At 35.2% G+C, this 22,026-nt stretch overlaps 1 pseudogene; it reads left to right on the forward strand.

The window, feature by feature from the left end:
- The first annotated feature begins 2,836 nt into the window (after positions 1 to 2,836).
- Positions 2,837 to 2,936, forward strand: LOC122127410 (annotated as a pseudogene).
- The last annotated feature ends 19,090 nt before the right edge of the window (positions 2,937 to 22,026 follow it).

Genomic DNA, 22,026 nt, shown 5'->3' on the forward strand with positions numbered 1-22,026 from the left:
AGCCCCTAGACTTGATTTTATTCTCATTCATTTGAAAGATTAATCTTTAGTCAACAAGAAAGTTTAAAAATGGCTTAGAATGTATTCCTAACTATCAGTTTTTATAAATGTCTATGTACAATGGTGTGTGATTATTTTACTTTCTATGGGATAATATTTTCTACTACCTATAAGTTTTGGAAAAAGAAGAAAATTAAAATTTACTACTATAGAGGAATGTGATAGAAATAGAAGACAGATTTTATGTTTGTCACATCTCTGATGAGTATCTATATTCAAGACTTACTATGTTAGACTTATAGGGAAAACATAAAACAACGTATGATAAGGCAACTCTTTGTGGCTTTTTAAAATGTACCTTATTAAGTGATGAAATTTACTTTATTAGTTTATTTTTGCGTTTGAAATTTGGGAAGTTGATCTATTTAACATATTTCTGGAAGGCACCTACTGAACAACACAAATGGTGGGTGGTATTATTTCTACACTTTAATGAGTGGTTGAAACAATGGCATTAGTGTTGGGTAAATAAATCAACTCTATTGTAACTTGCTCCCTACACTTGAAAAGCTTATAATGTCACTGAGTATCATCTATTTGTCAAATGTTATTTTGGCGATTGTGATATTTAAAAGTTTATTTGAAAAAAAATACACTTTTAGGAGATTAAATGTTTTGAGAATGACAACATTTTATACCACAGAACCAAGTTTTACTGGAGTACCAAAGTTTTGAAGCACTAAGGATCTTCACAATTAATGTTTTTCTGGATTACATTTGACCTCTAAGTCAAGTTTTCCGGGCCTGGTTAGACCAATTACAGATCTATTTTTCCAGGTAATATTTTCTGGGCCCACTAATGCTGGACTGAAATCTTTCATTAATCATTAGGGGAGGGGTATTAAAAATAATTTTGTGACACTTTGTGATGTTGTTCACTGATATGGTCTGGTCATCTGTAAATTGAAAATTTGAATTACAGTACTTTCTCTCAGATTTTATGATCTCATCCTTCATTTTAAGTTCCCTTGCATTTCACAATTGCTTACTGCTAATTCCTTCTTCTCAAAGAATTGAGGCCCTAAAATATTATAGGAAATGAGAAATTAAGATGGGTCTTCAATTACATTCTGTTGGCATGTTGTATGGGCCTAGGTGAGAAGTCTTGCACCTGTTATCTGATGATGCAGGTAACTGGGACCTGGGATCCTAGGACCCATGGGTCCTGCAGAAGAATAATATCTTTTAGAGATCATATCAGCAAAATTTGGGTATAATCAGCAGGAATGCTTCAGAAATATGGAGAAAAACATTTTGGGACCAGCGAGTTAAAACCATGAACAGGGCAGCAGACTAAAATCCCTTATAGATTAGAGGAAAACAACATTTTTTTACCATGTGAATTCAGAAGACCAAGAACACTTAGAAGGTATCACAAGATTATACTCAAGACATTGCATCGATACTTTTTATATTCCGATATATATTCTAAACCTAATTATTTATTTTTTATTTTATTTATTTTTTTGGGGGGGTGTTCCGGTCGTGGGGCCTGAACTCTGGGCCTGGGTGCTGTCCCTCAGCTCTTCAGCTCAAGGCTAGCGGTCAAACCACTTGAGCCACAGCGCCACTTCTGGCTTTTTTCTTTTTGCTTATGTGGTGATGAGGAATCGAATCCAGGGCCTCAGTTATGCAAGGCAAGCGCTCTACCACTGAGCCACCTTCCCAGCCCTAAACCTAATTATTTATATTCCAATTCTATTCATTGGAATAAATAATTATCAATTTATTTATCAAATTATCAATTAATTCTAGTAAGTTTCACTGTGTGAAATATAAAATCAGCAAATATAAAATAAAATATATATCTATGTATAATATAATAAAAAAAACAGCACATGTTTTACATTGTTCTGTGGTGGTTAGGGTATTAAAGACAACTTTGTTTTAAAGTAATATTGCATTATCTCTTCCACAGTATTTCGTAGAGCTAGACCTAAAGTTTTACCATTTGTGGATTTACAGTCTGGAGACAAGAGGAAACACTGTGATTAAAGCATTACTAATTTAAGGCCTAATATCGAGGAGAAACCCATGGACTTCTCCTGGAGCTATGGAAATATTTGTTGATAGAAAGACAGTAGTGTAAGTTCCTTCCTGGTTGGAAGGTAGACAGACCATGACATTAGGTAATCATGCATGTGAACAATTTTTCACCTTCTTGGCTTTAGCTACTTTTGAAATGGTAGGTATCATAAACAATTATATTTTGATAAAATACCTTCTGGTCTGAACAGTTCTGTCTGAACTGTTCATCTCTCTATGATCCCTTGTAACTAAGATTAGTTTTCTTCCAGTAAGACAAAGTATGATTTCAGGGTAAGATATTCTGCTTGGTCTGTTCCTACATGGAAGAAGGTTAAAGGGTCAGGTAGACATTTGTGCCAGTAAGACCTCATTTGAGAAATTTTAAGCTGGAGAAGTTTAGAAGTAGCTCTTAAGCAAGGTTTACTTTGGATCCATTAGCACAACAAAGCTAACTCAGTTGGACAAATAAGTACTTGAAAAAGCCATCACTTTTGGACCTAGCTATAAATGCTTCAAAGTATGATCAAATCTAAAATGAAAAAGACTTAAAATAGTCAGTGACAAAAAAATTGCAAATGTGAGCAATCGACGAAACAATATAATTTTTCCACTATATACACAATTTTAGGAAAAAACGATCAATAGTATTGTTAGGAACAATAAGGTTTCCTTGTTACAAATAGGCACGCAAAGATATAAGCCTATATGAAGATTGCATCATTAACTACTTAAATTTAGAGGATACTACATGCTTCAGCAGCACGTCTACACAAATTAAAACAATACAGAGATTAACATGGCACTTGCACAAGGATGAAATGAAAATTTGTATAGTATTCCATATTTTTCATTTTTCAGATGCAAGAAATGAAAAGCAGTTGTTAAAAAGTTGATTACATAATTACAAGAGTAACAATACATGTAAGTCCTAGAATTAAAGGTTAGTTTCATATCAGTGTATTAAATCTTCACCTCAGAAATGCCTTTACATAGCATAACCTTTACAAAACTTTTGAAATTAGTTAAATTCTCATTTTATCCCAAAGAAATATACTAGTATAAGGACCTAGAAAAAAAAAAGGAATCTTTAACTTTATATATGGAATGCAATCTTACAGGACACATTTATTAATGAACCTATGTATTACAAAACAATGTAGAATTCAAATTATATCTAGGAGAGAATGAAATAGATTATGGATATTATGCAAACACAGAATATAGAATATTTTAAAATATCCTTTTTCAGACAAGCACAAGAAATATCTTTAGTTTTTGTACTACTCATTTCAACAGATAAATTCAAATTATTTCTGATTTAAAAAAATCACAAACTGCAGAAATCATTATACATGTATACAAAAACAAACTCTTGAATATACTTTAACATCAAAATCAGACAATTCACTTGGAAGAATTCCCCAGAATTTTTACAGGAAGATATTGCTGTTATTTGGATTGTGAAAATATTATCTATGGACACAAAGAATGGACTGGCACTTTCATGCAATTGTTTCGAACATATTTATAAGATGATTTCTTTGTTGCTTTGTATGTCCCTCCCCCATGGCATAACCCCTGCTTTCACTGTATTTGATGTTGGTATAATTTGTGGCTGGGAAGGAAAAAAAAAACAAACCTTTAAATAGGGATACAGGTGGACCCATTGCAACGAGATGTACAAATAGTTATGTCAAAAAATGAACTTTACAAATTTGGTTGGGGTGGGAGGACAGGGAGAGGGGGGAGATGAGAAAGGATGGGAAGCGGAAACAAAGGAAGAGACAACAATGCTTGATAAGAAATGTTTTCATTTTCTTGCTCATGCAATTGTAACCCCTCTGTATGGCATCTTCACAATGAAAAACAAACAAACAAACAAAAGAATGGACTGGCATTTTGAAGTTTAAGAAACTTAATTGATACCTTAGCTATAGTAAATAATGCTGCAATAAATATATTTGTTCTGGTAGCTTTCGTATGGTCATGTTTGATGCCCCTCAGTAGATGAATGGATCAAGGAAATGTGGTATATATACACAATGGAATTCTATGCCTCCACCAGAAAGAATGACATTGCCCCATTTATTAGGAAATGGAAAGACTTTGAAACAATTATATTAAGTGAACTAAGCCAGGCCCAAGGAAACCTAGGTCCCATGGTTTCCCTTATTTGTAATAACTAGTATATGTCTGACAAAAGCAGAAACGGTCAGATAAGTTGATGTTAGGTGAAATGAACCCCAAGATAAAGATTCAAATCTTTTTTTTTCCTTGCGATTGTTTCTATTATATTTTTAAGATGATTTCTTTGTTGTTTTGTATTTCCCTCCCACGGTATAACCCCTGTTTTCACTGTATTTGATGTTGGTATGATTTGTGGTGGAGAAGGAAAAAAAACAAACCGTTTAAATAGAGATACAGGTGGATCCATTGCAACAATGAGATGTACAAGACGTCATGTCGAAAAACGAACTTTACACCTTTGGCTTGGGGGTGGTAGTGGGAGGGCAGGAGGAGAGTGTGAGGGGGAGATGGGAAGGGATGGGAATGGAAAACAAAGGAGGAGGCAACAATGCTTCATAAGAAATATACTCATTACCTTATCCATGTAATTGTAACTCTCCTGTATGGTATTTTCTTAATAAAAAAAAACTCCAAAAAAAAAAAAAAAAGAGAAAAAGAAAAACAAAGAGGGAAAAAAAGAAACTTAACCGAACCATTAAACTTAAGAGAACAATATGTACAGCCTTCCACAACTTCAAAGAGGTAGTGATACATACTTATCCTTTTGGAAATATCAAATGCAGTTTCTTCCAAGTTGTTCTTCAGACCTGGTTTGATAAAATGGTGCAACAGAAGGAGATCCAACATATCTTTCCAATCTCTATTCCCAGCAGCAAGGTGCAAGGTGTTCAAAAGGCCTTTAGTTTTGGCATTGGTATCTGCATCATGATGAAGAAAATGGCCACACTAGTATTATTCGATGTATAATCACTGTGCAACGGTGTCCACCCATCTACAGTTATTGCATGAATATCTGCTGCTTGAGCCACCAACTCACAGACGATGTCTAAGTGTCCACTGTAGGCTTCCCGATGAAGGGATATATACTCATCCTCGTCCCTAGTATTCACATGAGTGGCCTTTTTGGAAAGTAGTCACTGCACTGTAGTAAGCCAATTATTTTCAGCAGCCCAAAGAAGAAATTTGCTTGGATCCTACTCCATTTTTTTCTTGCAATTTATACCATTCATCATTTTTTCATTTTTTTCTTCATCTTAATCAGAATTGCCTAAGCAGAAACTTTCAGTGACAGTGGAAATGAGGTGTCCATGTATTTCGCCAATAGTTCACGTTGGTTGAACTGGTCAGAAAAATCCGGTGAATTTTCTACATCTGTTTTTTTCACCATAATTTATTTTCTCGTTTTCCATTTTCATTATTTTAAATTATTCTAACTGGAAAGTAGAAAATTGATGGAGAGCAGATGAAAGATGTTCCTCCGTATTCAAAGGTACCAAATGAAAAGGAGAACCAGTAGTGTCTTCGTGTGCAGCTTCTTTTAGGAATGAGAAAATATGAAATAATGCTTTCTATATAAAATATTTGGGAAATGACAGAGCAGAAAGTGAAATGATGCAACCAAAATATAAAAGCAAAATTAGGATAATTATGGAGCAGTTTTATTATCTATGAGAACCATGAAAGAGAGGAAGAGAGAGACTGCAATGTGCAATGACCTAGCTAGCCACAAAATCCATGCCTCTGCTTAATTTATAGAGCAAATAGAATTTTATTTTTTAAAAAAGATGGAAATAGAATTATGTATTTACTTGAAATTAGTAAATACATTTTAGTAGTCTACATAAAGAGACGTAGCTCTGACCAAATTACAGACAAGAATGTAAATCTTTGATAATTCTAGGAGCAGATCTGACTGAAAACGGTTAAATCACACTTTTTCTGTACAATAAAGAAATAGGTCCAGGCTAGAAAAGCAGCTAGAGAAGGCAGGCCGATTATATCTATGACAAAACTTTGTGGAAAATGGCATCGAGGATTACTTACTGGTGATTTACTTGCACTGTAAGCACGATTCTGAACTATTGCTTGCTGATTCTGAACTAGTGTGTTGATCATTATATTCTCCAAGAAGAAAAAGTGAGATTTAATTGATAGCAAAGGATTACTAATACATTTTGACTTCTCATTAAGCACCTTCAGTCATAAAAATCACATGAAGAGAATAGATAGGACTACTTTTTTAGATGAAAACTAGTGTTTTTTTTAAAAAAACAAGGAATTTAAGTAGTCATGTAAAGGACTGCTATTTTACTTCTGCATTATACTTTTTTTCTAATATTGGGTAACAATAAATAATTGACCTATTAGAAAACTCTTAAAGCTCATATGTTCAATAGTGTATTCTCTTGTACTATATCATAGTATTTTTCTGTATGGTCTTAAGAAATTTAAATTACTAACTTGAATTTCTGACAGGACAATATCATCACTGTACATCTTGGTTCCATACTCAGTTTTAAATTTCTATGTAAGTATGTGCATTAGATGAATATAGAGGAAAAAGTAGACGCCACACTGGTGGCTCATGTCATTAATCCTAGGTAATTAGAAAAATGAAATCTGAGGATTGTGGTTTGAAACCAGACCAAGTCAAAAAATTCCCATTAAATTCTGATTTGAAAGTAGCTAGCAAAAGCTAGAAATGGAGCTGTGGCAACAGCAGTCAAATGCTAGGCTTGAGAACACTAAAAAAAACTAAATTCTGAGACAGAGCCAGGCCCTCAAGCCCCTATTACCACCAAAGAAATGAATGCATTACTTATTTATTTAATTAATTAAAAATAAATTAAGTGGTCACATGGGGAAGGCAGGTAAAATGAAACACCCTTTGTGACTGAATTGTGTATCATTTTTTAATAAGGCAAATTATCATTTGTACTAATCACGAATATTTTATTTGAACTTTTTTGTACAATAAACCCTGAATTTAGCATGCATGTATATGTATGTACATGTGCGCATGTGTGTATGTGTATATGTGTGTGTGTGCTTTTGCAATGTTGCTTGCCAATGTGGACAGGGTGAGGCTGAAAAGAGCTAACTGTGTTGCAATATTTTTATTTATCAGTGTTCTGTCATGTCTTTTCAGTGGAATCACCCTTTTGTATATTTTACTTGTCAAATAATAACATCATCATAATTAATGCATTTACTCAAGTTAGATAAAAGGGACTGCTTTCAGCTCTTATTACATGTTAGGTGAGAAGATACAGACATAATTAGGTAGTAAGTTATTGCTGTAAGATGACTGTCAGTACAAAATATGTATTTGACCTCTTAAATTGGATATACTTTTAAAATATTCTCATGGAGTGAGTTTGACCGACCAGACCAAACAGGTATTACTCTCTGGTTATTCCCATGAAACACAAGGTGGATTAATTCTGTATTTCTGTGAAAATATATTTCTTTGTAAGATCATATCTATTCTAAGAGATAAAACCATATTTATTACGTTTGCATATCCCACCATATTGACTGAAAAACTTTATTGTGGATATGCTTCTTAGATATTACTTTCAAAAACAAACAAACAAACAAAAAGCATGTGTCATTTCCAGATAGTGGATGTATTTGAAGTTGTTTTGTACATGTAAACGTATTTTCACTAAAGGCTCTTTTATGGGAGTAACTATGGCAACTTTAACAAATACGATTTTTTGAATATCTTTTCCAATATAAATAACATCCCAGAGGAAGACTTGAAATTTCTGAAAAGACTTTGAATATTTTATTATTATTTCAGTTCATTGACTATAGATCTAAAGACATTTCTGAAATAAATATTGTTAAGATCTGAAAGTGTAAGTGGGTATATAGGCTTTCTTATGCATCATTTAATGAAAACCCAGTTTTTATGAAAGTAAATGAAATAGGATTAAACAATGTAAGTGAATTTGGTAAGCTAATTATTAGTATAACTTTGTTTTATATTAACACAGTCCTTTTAATGTAGATGATGCAATTAAATTGTTTCCTTTGTTTCTCTGTACTTGTTATTTTTAGAATCTTTGTAGTTATAGGGGTGAATTTGTAGTATAAATGAAGTTCTTTAAAAAAGATTAGGATTAATCTTGTGTTTTGTGTTCTACTCCCAAGAAAATGAGTTATTTTCAAGTGTTAATAGTTTATAATTGAATCATAAGAAATTTTGAGAAAATGCAGTAGTATTGATGTCTTTTTAAACCAATTGTATTCACAAGTTGTAGAGTCTTTAATTCATGCTTAGGTCTTGGTGTCTATGATTTTTAACCTGTCCTTCCTAATATTAATGATAGATCACACTGCATTTTTGGTATATGAAAAGTAAAATATTTAGCTGGGGTCAAAGGTGATTTTTCTTTAAGTCTTATTTTAATAGCATTTTAAAGTAGCACATTTCTCTCAAAATGTTGGGTATAAATACAAATCAAAATACTTCTCATGGTAAACAACTTAGGTGAACTACGATGTGGAAATGATTGGTCCATAAGACCTGCAGTCTGTTTCCATGAGGAATTGGGGAGGTCATTCTTTCCATAACACTGTGTTAAACAGAGATGGGGTACCCAGGCAGCGCAGTGTTGAGTGAAGGGATAGAATATGATTTCTACTATTTTGAGCTAGAAATCAAGAACGTTATAGTTTAGCAGTTCCTTTCATCAGGGAAGTATAAATTGATTATGAACTTGGAGTTTTCATATTACAGTTACCTATTTTCTAACAAAGATAAAGTGAAATATTATTAGAGTGTACACAATAATTCTGGGAAATTTTCCTAGAATTAGTCTACTAAGTGCTGGTATTTTAGTCATAAAATAGAATGAAGTTATTTGATACAGTGGGAGATGAGAATCAGGCTAAAACTTACCATGTGTGCAATGTTGTACTAGTAATTCCAACTCTGAAGACTTCCATATCATCATCTGAGACGTAAAAATGGGATTAGTTCCACTTTATGGGATTATTGTGATGTTGAAATTAGATAGCATAGGTAAATTACTTGGAAAAACAATCAATCAGCATTTGATACATTCTACCTGTTATTTTATCATGTGATGAAATCTAACGTTTTTTTATTGTGATTTTAATATTTTGTATCTTTATGATGTGCAATGTCATGTATTGATATTCATTGCATTGGTCACTTTTCTGTCATCATAAGGAAAATACATGCAAAGAAAATTTCTGAGGAGGAAACTATTATATTGACTCATGGTTGAAGAGAAGGCAGTTTAAGATCAGTTGTCTCCATTGTTTTAATTATATTTTTATTATCTTAAATAGTTGTACAAAGGAAATTCCATTCAACAAATCAGTTTATAAATACAGTGGATCTTTACATAACTTTCCCACACCCTTCCAAACCTCACCCTACTTTCAATTTTATAAATTTCAATTTTATAAGAAATTACACCTTTTATGGACCTGTTGCAACAATAAGAAGTACAAGTTGTCATGTCCAAAACGAGCTTTACAACGTCGGTGTGGGGGGGGGGGGGGGGAAGGGGGGAAAGGAGAAGGATTGGGATTGGGGGGAGGGGGGAGGCTGGGAAGGGAGGTGAAGGGTAAACACAGGAGGAGGCTGCAATGCTTGGTAAGAAATATACGCATTATCCTGCCCATGTAATTGTAACCACTCTGTACAGTATGTTCACAAATAAAATAAAATTAAATTTTAAAAAAAAAGAAATTACACCTTTTAAATACTCCTCTGAAAATAGCATGCTTTGTTTAATACTGTTGTGTAAACTTGCATTAAGTTCTAGCTTCCAAATATGCGACAGAACATGGGTTATTTGTGTGTCTGGCTCTGACTTAGTTTATTTAACATATTATGAGATCTATCCATTTCTTTGCAAATAATGTAATGATCTTCATAATGGATGGGTGAAATCCACTTGTGTATATGTGCCACACTTTCTCCAACCATCCCTCCACAAAAGGGTATCGGGCTGTTTCCATAACTTGGCTATGGTGTATAATGTATCAGTGAAAATGGTTGTGAAATTGATTTTATGGTAACCTTTTGGAAGAATTCATCACTATCTTTCTGGGAGCAATCTTCTAGTCAATTTTCCAGAATAAGCACATTCCTCCCTTCATCTCCATCACTTCAAGTCCTCAAAAACACACTACCCCCTGCAGGTGTCAATAAGCTAAAACCACACTGTGCCGATATTGTTTCAATACATTTTTTTTCATAATTGTATACATAATTTATTGTACTTTCCTAAGGTGGGAATGAGGAGCATGACAATAGAGTAAAAGTAAGAAAAATGCAATTTAATTAGCTATTATCATATTTAAAATCATTTTCAGCTCTAACTCATAACCTCACTTACTATTATTTTAATATTTATTTGATTACTTCAACTATTCCCTAAATTATAACAGGTGAGTTAAATACAAAAGCAAAAAGTGTGGTGTGATTTTGACACTCATGTGTGAGGATGCACAATATGGGCAAATAAAGGGATTGGAATTAATAGTCATTATACATTTTGTTAAAGATGGTTTTCCCAAACTGATTCTCTCAATTCATATTCCATTCAACAACAAAAAACATGTGACAATTTCCTTTGTTTTGCTCCTCATTATTAACTTTTGTTTGCATTTTATTTTACAACAAAAGATGATTTTTCATAAATCTACTGTAGATACAAAAGTATGCTAAAATAGTTCTATCTGTATGCATTGATATATACATATATATATAATACACAGGTTACAATGATAATTTATAACTTCTGTAACAGTACAATTTACTAAATTATTTAAAAATTATTGATGTTTTATGCCTGGTATCCTGGTTACTTGGGAGGCTGAGGTCTGACGATCATGTTTTGAAGCCATCCTAGGCATGAAAATCCATGAACCTCCTATCTCCAAACAACCAACAGAAAATCAGAATTGGAACTGTGGCTCAAAGTAATAAAGAACTACAACCTACCCCCAAAAATCTAATTTACACCTTTATAAGTAAAATATTTCCATCGCCCAAACGCACATCCATGCTCATTTGCAAGGTAACTCTGTTATGTCTGGAGTACCACACAATAGTATCACTTATGTAGAAAGCATTGTAACATGGGTTCACTCTATCTCTCTCATGGATTTTTTTTCTCCAACCAAATATTCAAATCTTACAATTATTCCAATTACTTGAAGTCATAGATTTTTTTCTTTAATACCCATAATATTAGAGTTTGAATTGTATGTCTTGTGTCTCCTAAATGGAGTTCTTACCAATTTGTCATGCCCCAGCCCTAAATTATCCTGATTATATTTCAGATAGAATCTGGCTTCTTACTTGGCCTCAGTCCACTTAATGTTATTCTTCCTGAAATTTAGAATAACACACACATGACATATGTACAGTTCTTTCAGTCCAGTCTGGGCTTTAACCACTATACTCACAACAGTAGATTCCCATGTAGTCAGGATTTTCATAAACTTGTCATAGGTTATTTTTTTAAATATTTGCATTTCCTGCAGATTCTTGAGTACTGAATTAATTTGTGATTTCTAGTGTTCTTTTGTTTCATTTGAATGTTAAATTGTTATTTTTCTTCCTGATTCTTTGCTTGTTCATCTACGCAAGTCTTCTTTTTATTGATGATGGCTTTTACTTTCGAATATACATATTTCTTATATATTTTGTCAAATATTTTCAGTCCTAAGTAGATTTTTTATGTTATTGCAGCCAAATTTTTATTCCATATTTGCCAAAAGCACAATGAAGATGTATACAGATTTGAACTCACTGTTGGAAGAGTGAAACACATACCACTATAATTATTGTGGCATTTGTCCCAATTGACAGAATTGCTTTCTAGGACATCTGATTTGCTATGTCCTAGAACTTTTGTAGCCAACTAATCACCCCATGCAGGCATGACCTGGCTTCCTTGCCGCTCCCTGTGCATTTAACAATTCCCTTTATATGCAGTAGGCTCTCTTGTACACCCCGCTGTCACTCTGTTTCCCCCACACAAACAGAACACGTATGCACAATGCTTCAGATTTTAGGTTTAAAAAGAAACATATTTAGGATTCATGAATTCAAGAATATATCAAAACATTGACATTTTAATAAAGTTAGAAAAATAAATAGAATGAAAATTTTAACATAATGAGAACAAAAAGAAATATAAAGATTTTCCCAGGAAGTAGGAAAGGAATCTCTAAATCTAGATTGGCCTCTAAGTGGCCTCCAGGCAGAAATTCTGCCTCAAAGTCCTCAAGGGGATCTAATTCCTCATTAAAGACAGGTTTTTTTCCTGAGTCCAGGGAAGGACAGATTCTAATTTCTCAATTGGAAATTGTATCCCTCATAGGAGGACAGATTGGTCCGGGTATTCTGTGAGGAAAGATTCCCTTTCCTCAACTGATTCTGGATTTTGGACCTCTCTTATTGGTTTTCCTGAACATAGACAGGGATCATTTTCCATTAGCACACATTTACCCTGCAGATCAAGATGTGTCTTTTTGACTGGTTTGGAGCTGATCTAGCTGGATTGTGAGCATCATTGGAAGACATTCTGGAACACCTTCTTCCTTGGTGCTACGTGCAGGTACACCTGCATCACATGTGGGGTTCAGAAACAGTGGGATGTCCACAGGATTCAAAACCTGCTTGAGCCTTTCTACAAATTGAATAAAACTCTCTGTTCACATGCTTTCTGGAGATAAGTGATTGCTTCTGATCTCCATCAGACACCATAGACGACATCACTGATGAGTTCTTTCTCTGCAGTTCTGGAGGAGCTGCACTACAGTGATTCAAACCTGAGAATGGAAATAGGTACAAGAATCTTAACATTCTAGAAGTTAAGGTCTGAATAAACTTTCATGAGGATCTAGTAGGGGAAGCTCTAGAACTTGAGTTTGGCTGAACACTGATTATAAAAAGGTAGAGTGTTTCTAATGAGTGGCTACTTCCAAGTTCTTTCAAAAGGAGAACAGATATTACATGGTAAAGAATATCCATAAAAAGATATTTTGCCAAGCTGGGGAGTACTAAGGACTCTTGGCCAATCAGGCCCATCCCTAGAGACTCAGGTTCCATCTCTACTCACCAGTTCTGAGGCATTTAAGCAAGGACTTCTTCCTCTTTTTCTTGGTCTCATGGATCATGCATTTCTTCAGCTACTACAGAAGAATATGTAAGCTGAAGAGCAAGTATGAAGAAGGCATGTTGAACTTGACATACTGTGTAAGTTCTTTCAGACTGTCATAATTCTCGTGCTCATACTAATAATCAGGGTAGAAGTCCACCCACATAGGGAAGATGGAGCAAATGATGCTGTGGGCAGATTGGTAATAAGGAAAATGTAAGCCCGCCCTCTCCATCCTGAGCCTTGTACTAAAGCATTTTTCTCATGGGACTTGCATGTTGGGAAATGGGAAGAGACTCCCGCAAGCAGGATGCTCCTCACAACCCACTTCTAGGAATTTCTCAAAGAAAATCCTCTAAAATTCTCCCTGTGATAGGAGGAGAACGTTGTTTCCCCATTGGATCTGACTTGCTATGCACAGCCCTCCTTGTAATCCACAAAACCACATTCCTAACTGTGTAATCTGCTCTCCACTGAAAGGCCAAGCCTCAACCCCCTGGTGAAAATCACAACTGGTGTGCAAAGAAGAAATTTGACTTTGATTCAGAAACCTCAAAGATACCCAGTTTGAACTTCTTTTTGTGCCAACGTCCACATACATCTTCATCTTGTTCATCTTCCCAGGTACGGTAGAAGGATCTTTACCAATGGGATGAGAGAAGGAAGTTAACTCTATGTTCTCCTTTTCTGAATTAACAGGACACACATGGGACTGGCTAAGACCCACATGGTAATGTAAACATGACAGACAAAAAGTGGAGGTATGTCTATTCCATTTCAAGGAAATTCTGTGAGGATGCTTATAAGCATCTGTACAAATAAATGCACAATGCCTTGTACCTCTAATCCTACTAATCAGGAGGATGAGATCTGAGGATCACAGTTTGAACCCAGTCTACTTTGTAAAATTCAATTAACTAGCTAAAGGCCAGAACTGGACCTGGGGCTCAAATGGTAGAGTGCTACGAATGGGACAGCACTCAGGCCCCAAATTCAAGTTCAAGTTGCATTCTTTCTACTGTCTATATTCCTTTAAAGGCCTCTATGATAGTGATTTCCTAGGTGAGGGTGGATGTTGGGTACCACTGGCTATTTCTTCTAATCCTATTCTCTCAGCAAGCAAACTGCTAAGGCTCCACTAGTTTCTAAGGAAAATGAAATTTTCTGGCAGGTCAGTCCTAAGGAATTAGCTGGGGAGTGCATTTCGTTGTCTCAAGCCATGCTCCTGTGATCAGACCCCAGTGAAACAGTATCAGAGAGGTACCAAGTATTCCAAGAATCAGCCAGGGAGTCTCATAGCTCTGAGTTTGAAAGAGGAACACTCACTTTTTAACCAGAACATCCAGCAACTCTTCCATTGTCCCTCACTCTCTATAGTGGTGGAGGAAATTTCCAACATAGAAGAGATCACCTTTCAGGTATTCAGGGACCAGGTCCATTACCAGCATTTCCAATAAGCCTGAGTCCAGGCTCAGTATATTATAAGGCACTTTCAGGGTTCTGGCTGACTCATTGTAACACTGAGGTGGTAAAAAGAATGGATCTTTGAAACATAGAAATGGGAGTTCACTTCAAATTGAGTAATAGAGTGGATTGAAAAGTACACAGTACATATTTTCTCCGTATAAACACATAAAAGCACACAGAAGAAGGTTCTACTGTGGGCAATGACAAGATTAAATAGGTTTCCTGTCATAGTTTTACCTTGCTGAGTTGCCTTGTGATCCCCTTGGTTTCTTCATATAAAAAGGCCTGAAACATTGGATTTGTGGTTTGATGCTGATCCAATGTCTGCAGCATCAAGTGAGGCACTCAAACCTCTCATGTCTGAGACCTGAGTCACTTGAACTTTGAAAACAACACAGGAACATCTTTCTTGTTCCTAGGCCACAGGCCAAGTGAGCTAGCTTGAGCTATCAGTTACAGTTGCCTGGCTCTCAGAGTTCCATATTCTCCATTGTGAAGGAGAAAGTGTCATCTCTCAGAGCCCAATGATGTAATGGCTTGCTCACATAAGACCATTTTCTTGATGTTATATATAGTATATTATATAATAAATAAGATTGAATATGATTTTTCAAACTACAAAGGCATTTAAATTTTTAGTCTTGACTATTTCACAAAACAGTGTAAAATATTATTGGAGAAAGTAGTGATCTAATTTGATTATAATTATATAAATGTATATTTGTGCATTTCTAGATCTAACACTGATTATAAATAGATGAATAAACATATGAATATATTTTTATATATCTATGAAGTGAATATAATGGAATTGACTACACTATGTATAAAAAAGCATCTATAATTTGAGTCTATGAGACCCAGGCCTGTGATCTTAGTGATGTGGAAAGCTTGGTTCTGAGTTTTAATCTCTTACCCCATGGCCTTAGATTTTCAGAGGAGGCCTGGGCCCTCCAGTGTAGCAAAGAGACACATATGCAGTGGATCACACACCCTGACCCCAGAGGAAAGTCAGTAGAAATCAGGACAAGCCTCTTATCTTGTGACAGTCTACTTAGTTCCTGTACCAAGATGGCCATCTGTAGAACATCAGATGGAAACTTGGCATTCCCTCCAAAAGGATCTAACCGAATTAACCGAATTAAACATTATTTCCCTTCCCAAGCTGCAAACACATAGAAATATGGCAAGGGCTCAAGAGAGATGGACAAAGACTTACAAATACATAAAATTATATACACTGTTTCAGTAATTCAATGACAAGTCTTCAAAGCATGTCTTGAATTCTTCTATTGTTTCTAAAGGAAATGGAAAGCAAATACGTGTGTATCAGGAACTGGGTGACAGTTTGGTTGCTGAATTGTTGAATGCACTCCTATGCAAAAGAGACACATATATTGGGGAAATTGTGTGGGGATGGGTGTCCTCACACAGCTACCCAAAACAATGGCCATAACTTCTATGATGTCACACTACCTCTGCCATAGCAGCAAATAGGTGTTAGGCACTGGTTTTGCACTGAAGTGGACTCAAAAACACCAAAAGGCACAAAGAATGAGAGGAATGACTACTAGCCACCAGACTTCAGCTTGAAGAGCTGTCCTGACCAGGACCTAGGATAAATTGTGCTTGAGAAGGCTGATCTCCATGTAAGGTTTCTGAGCACCAAGGACTAGACACTATTACAGGTGTTGGAGAAACAGAAATGAATGCAGTTCTCTCCTCGCCAATTTCATGCTGAAAAGAAAACCAGAAATCATAATGATAATTTCTATAAATCAGAGACATGACATTGGTGGTTTTGTAGCAACAACTTTACAATGGGGATTGGAAGAGATTGCCCTGAACAGGAGATAGTTGTTATGAGAGCCATCATCCAGGCAATTATGTAGGAGCAGGTACTCCAGGCAGTAAGAACAACAAGTACATCCCCTATTGATCGGAATGGAACTGACTTGTTTCAGAAAAGGAAAACAGCACGGACATGCTTGCTTGTGAAGTAAGAATGGAAAGGTACAATGAAGAAAAAGGTCAGAAATGAAGATAGGAATAAATTAGATAGATATTGCTTACTGCAGATTACTAGAAGAAAAGTTCTTATTTTCATCTAAATCTGACATGACCCCCTGGAACCAAAGTGCTAAAATAATAGTCAGACACATCTGATTCACCTAAAGAATACTTTTAAAATGTGATTCTACTTGGGCTCTGGTGGCTCACAACTAGAATCCTACATACTCAGGAGGTTAATATCTGAGGATCATGTTGGAAGCAAGCCCAAAGACAAAATTTGGTAAGACTGATCTCCAATTAACCACCAAATATATGGATATGAAGCTGTGTTGCAACTGGTAGGGCACTAGCCTTGAGACAAAAACTAAATGACAGCACCCAGGACCTAGGTCCAAATCCTAGGATATCACAGAACAAAGAAGCAAATAAACAAAATTTGGTGCTCAGTCATTCATCACTTAGCATCCTAGTTCAATATATTTTCTATGAGCCTTGGAAATTATATCCTTAATAAATGCTCTCCCCGGATATTTTGCTTGGTTACCAGCTTTCAAAGCCCTGGCATCAACAATATCTCCTCCCAGGCAGCATAGAAGTCTACCACTAGAAATTTGAAGATATATTAATCATACGAATTCTGATCATCTTTCCACATACATCAAATAAGTAGTAGCCACATTCCATTATTCTGAATGTTTTTAATCCCCCTTTGAGTTAATAAGCATTAAAGCTTAAAAACTCTAGAGTGGTTATCAAACTAATTCAACATCATTCTTCCACCCAATCTTATAAGTTTATAAAAGGAGAGACTATATGAAAGTGTGCACATGATAACTTCTAACTATAATACTCTCAAGAAGTAGGGTTTTACAAAACCATCCTTATTGCTTTGCAAAATGAAAGGATACGAGATTTAAATAACTACCTAACATCTCAGAAGGAAAATGCTATTGGCTTTAGAACAAATTCATTTGCCTACAACTAAGAAAATGAGTTTCAGAAATGCCAGAGGCAAAGGGTATTATTCAAATCACCTTATCATGAGGTACAAGCAACCTGTCTAGATCAACCTTCCAGGAAAATAAGCAATGAATGAAAACCAATGCTTCTAAAACAAGCCAGTTGGTGGTGGTTCATGTTTCTTATCCTAGTTACTTAGAATCTTAAGATGAAAGGATCTCAATTCAAAACCTGGCCAGGAAGAAAAGCTTACACTCTGCAACCAACAGACAGGAAGTATCAGCTCTGTGCCTGAAGCCCAGCTAGAAGGCCTCTGCCCGTAGACAACCAAACACACAAGAATACCCCTGTGAAGACTCAGGGTCTGTGTTGGAGGGGCAGAATGATGCAGGTTCCGGCCTCAGGATTATCTGAGGATTGTGTTTGTGCATGTGGAAAGCACATGTCACAGACTCCTGGGAGCAGAGGAAGTAGCTCTTCTGCTTACTTAAGCATAGACAAACAGCAAGAAAAAAAACATTTTCATACTTATCTTGGGGTTCATTTCCCTAACATCAACTTATCTGATCTTTTCTGCTTGACTCAGATATATACTAGTTATTGCAAATAAGGGAAACCATGGGACCTATGTTTCTTTGGGCCTGGCTTATTTCACTTAATATAATTTTTTCCCAAGCCTTTTATTTCCTAATAAATGGGGCACTGTCATTATTTCTGATGGAAGCATAGAATTCCATTGTGTATATATACCACATTTTCTTGATTTATTCATCTACTGAGGGGAATCTGGGTTGGTTCTATATCTTAGCTATGGTAAATAGTGCTGCAATAAACATAGTCATGCTGGGAGCTTTAGTGTGGACTTGTTTGTGATCATTTGGGTAAATGTCCAAAAGTGAGAATGCTGGATCTTATGGGAGCTCCATGTGGAGTCTTTTGAGGAACGTCCACACTGCTTTTGAAAGTGGTTGAACAAGTTTACACTCCCACAAATAATTCAGTAAGGTTCCCTTCTGTCCACATCCCCTCCAACATCTGTTAGAGTCCCTCTCTCACGGTATAACCCCTGCTTACACTGTATTTGATGTTGGTATAATTTGTGGAGGGGAAGGGAAAAAAAATCGTTTAAATAGGGATACAGGTGGACCCATTGCAACAATGAGATATACAAGTCATTATGTCAAAAAACAAACTTTACAAATTTGGTCAGGGGACCGAGAGATTGGATAGGAGGGTGGGGGAGAAATGGGAAGGGATGGGAGGGGTATACAAAATAGGAGGCTACAATGCTTGGTCAGAAATGTAATCATTGTCTTGCCCGTGTAAGTTAATCCCTCTCTACAGTATTTTCACAATAAAAAAGGTACTTGTGAAATATTAATTTCCTATTTGTGATGTCATACTAGAAATACTTAAATAAATTGGAAAAATATTCAAGGGAATTCTCTGTGTTCTTCTGATAATATCATAAAGGTACATACTAACCTCAACTGAATTTAATGATTTCTAGAAAACAGAAGTCAATATTGGATGTTTCCATTGAAAAATAATCTGGGTCCAAGCTTTAGATCAAATATACCTTGCTAATTAGAAGGCAGAGATTAGAAGTCCGATATCCAGGGCCAGATCTGACAAAAAATTCTTGAGAGGCTACAAAAACAAAAAAAAACTAGATATAGTGTAATTTCCCTGTTATCTCACGTTTGTGGAAACTATCAGTAAGAGATTATTGCTCGAGGAAGGTTTGGCCAAAAAGTAAGATCTCCTCTGAAAAATAATCTAAGGTGGTCAGAGCCTTAGCAACTTCATGTGCCAGTAGTGCCAAAGGAAAAAAGAAAAGAAGAAAACAGAAAAGGAAAGGGAAAGATAGAAAAGGAAAACTATTTTCCCTTCATTATTGTAGTTTCATGTCATTGGATACAAGAACTGAGAGTATTTTGTTTATTGTTTTAGGATTCAGTCCTCTCTAAAAGCACTTATTTCAAGTAATTATATTATTACTACTATTAATTATTATTAGGCCTTCTTGGAGATTGAACCAGTGGCTTTGTATATTTTAGTCTAGTCCTACAACTGAGCTGTACCCCAACTCCCTTGTATAGTTTTGGAAATTGTTTATGAATTCTTCAATAGATAGCTACTCTACTTTTCATCTTATCTTTTCTCTCCCACATTTTCCCCTATGTATTCTAGTTTATGTGTTGAAAACTTTCCTCAATTTTATCTTCTAAACTAAAAATTTTGCTTTTGAGATTACAGGAAAGTCTGTTCCTTTCATGACATCTATTAAAATTATATACAGATGTATGTATTTCACATGTATTGCTGATGCTTAGAGTACATTGCAACAAGCAGCAGTTTATATGGTCATAGGCACATAGCTTTTGAGCCATTTTGATAATCTCTTATAAGAATAGCATCCCTTGTTCTTGCCATGTGAATGCTTAGAGTGCTGTTAGGTAATCATGTCCAAGTGTAATTATTGGTCCTTTACTATCTATTGGATTAATTTGTAGATTTACGGACATATTTAGTTATTACAAATGAGGAAAACCATGCAGCATATAATGAATTGGCTCTGACTAATTTCCAGTCTTTCCATTTCCTCAGGAATGGTGTAATGCCTTTCTTTCCATTGAAAGCAAAGAATTTCCATTGAAAGCAACAGAATTGAAGACCCAGAAACGAATCCACTCCTATAGGCACATAATCTTTTATAAGGAAGCCAGAAACACGGGATGGAAGAAAAACAACCTCTTCAAAAAACTGTACTGGTAGAATTGGCTGTACACAGAAAACTAAAGTTACATCTTTATATATCCCTCTGCACCAGAATAGATTCCAAATGGATAGAAGACCTCAATGTAAGTCCAGATAACTTGAGAATGTTATAGGAAGAGTTAAGGGAAACACGAGGGCTCCTTGGCACTGGTCAAAACTTCCAAAGTAAGTCTGGATAAATGGGATTATATCAAACTAAACCAATCATTTTTCAGACTCAAAAGCCATGGAGAAAAAACAGAGAGTGTAGATCAGATTTATTAGGGAGCAAACCTCCAGATGAGACCCTCAGATAGTGCTAAACACTTATTATTCCCTTTTCTACTTAGGTTATTTATAGTGGGATTATACGAATATAAGAGTTTTCCCGTGGGGATTTGAACAAAAACAACTAATGCTAAGACATAGATAGCAGGTGAAATGAGTTGTAGCTGGAGAAAAGGAGGGATTAAGGCAAGGGGGTCTAGTTCAAAGCCTTGGCTTGCTGCAGCTTAGTAAGATTTAGATGCTCAAGGGAATGGGTGTAAAGCAGGAGTGGTTATAAATAAAAGCACTGGTCTGAAGACTCAAAATAAGGACCCTTGTCTATGTGAACCATACAGTTTCTAACATGAGGTTTTATTTAAATTAACAAGCTCAATTTTAGATTTTTGCAGAGTGGGATGGTGCATAGTTACAGGCAATGTCTGCTATTTCAGGTAATCCAATCTACTCTTTCAAGAGTTACCCAGTAGCTAGGTTTCAACACAATGAGTACAATGAGATTGTACAAATGACACTGCGACTTTTCGGTCTCATGAATCAAAATCCTGTCAAATGATTTCTGTCTTCCAGATGTTTACACAACATTCCTCATGACCTTTTCTACTATTTTGTCTTCATTATTGCTGTTCATATTACTTTTTTGGTGTTGTCTTGACTGTATGAGCCATTTTTAGGGCCTGAACTCAATGTTTATTGGTCTCCCTTGAATTTTTGCTAATGGCTGATGACACTCTATTCCTTGAGTCACATCCTCACCTTATCATTCTTGCTGGACAATTGGAAATAAGTTTTCACATTTCTATCTGTTTAGACTGCTATTGAACCAAAATCTTCAGGTCTTAGCCTCCTGAGTTTCTAGGATTCTCCGTATGAATGGATAACACCAATCTTTGCTTTACTATTATTTTAATTATGTGGTAGAAGAAAGTGGAAGTATATTTGTGTTAAGTGTCATTCAAATACAAGTTTGAATCAATTTGAAATAATGTAACTGTTATTAATTTTAACAGTTAAATCAATGAATTTTACACATTCCCACAGAAATAAATTGAAAACAAAAGGCATAAGTGTTTTTCTAAAGCAAGTAAAGGAATTATGAATTTCTTTCACGTTAAAATTCATGTTTTATATAAGTTTAATTAGCAGACTTCCGTGACTAAAAATAAATATATTATACAACTAGAAGCAAAATGCTTATAGTTAGAATAGATATTTCATCACAGCCAAAAGATAAGATTTTGAAAAGTCTCACTAAAAAGAAATGTTA

This window comes from Dipodomys spectabilis, unplaced genomic scaffold (assembly GCF_019054845.1).
Source record: "Dipodomys spectabilis isolate Male_0828 unplaced genomic scaffold, ASM1905484v1 ptg000300l, whole genome shotgun sequence".
Classification (NCBI taxonomy): domain Eukaryota; kingdom Metazoa; phylum Chordata; class Mammalia; order Rodentia; family Heteromyidae; genus Dipodomys; species Dipodomys spectabilis.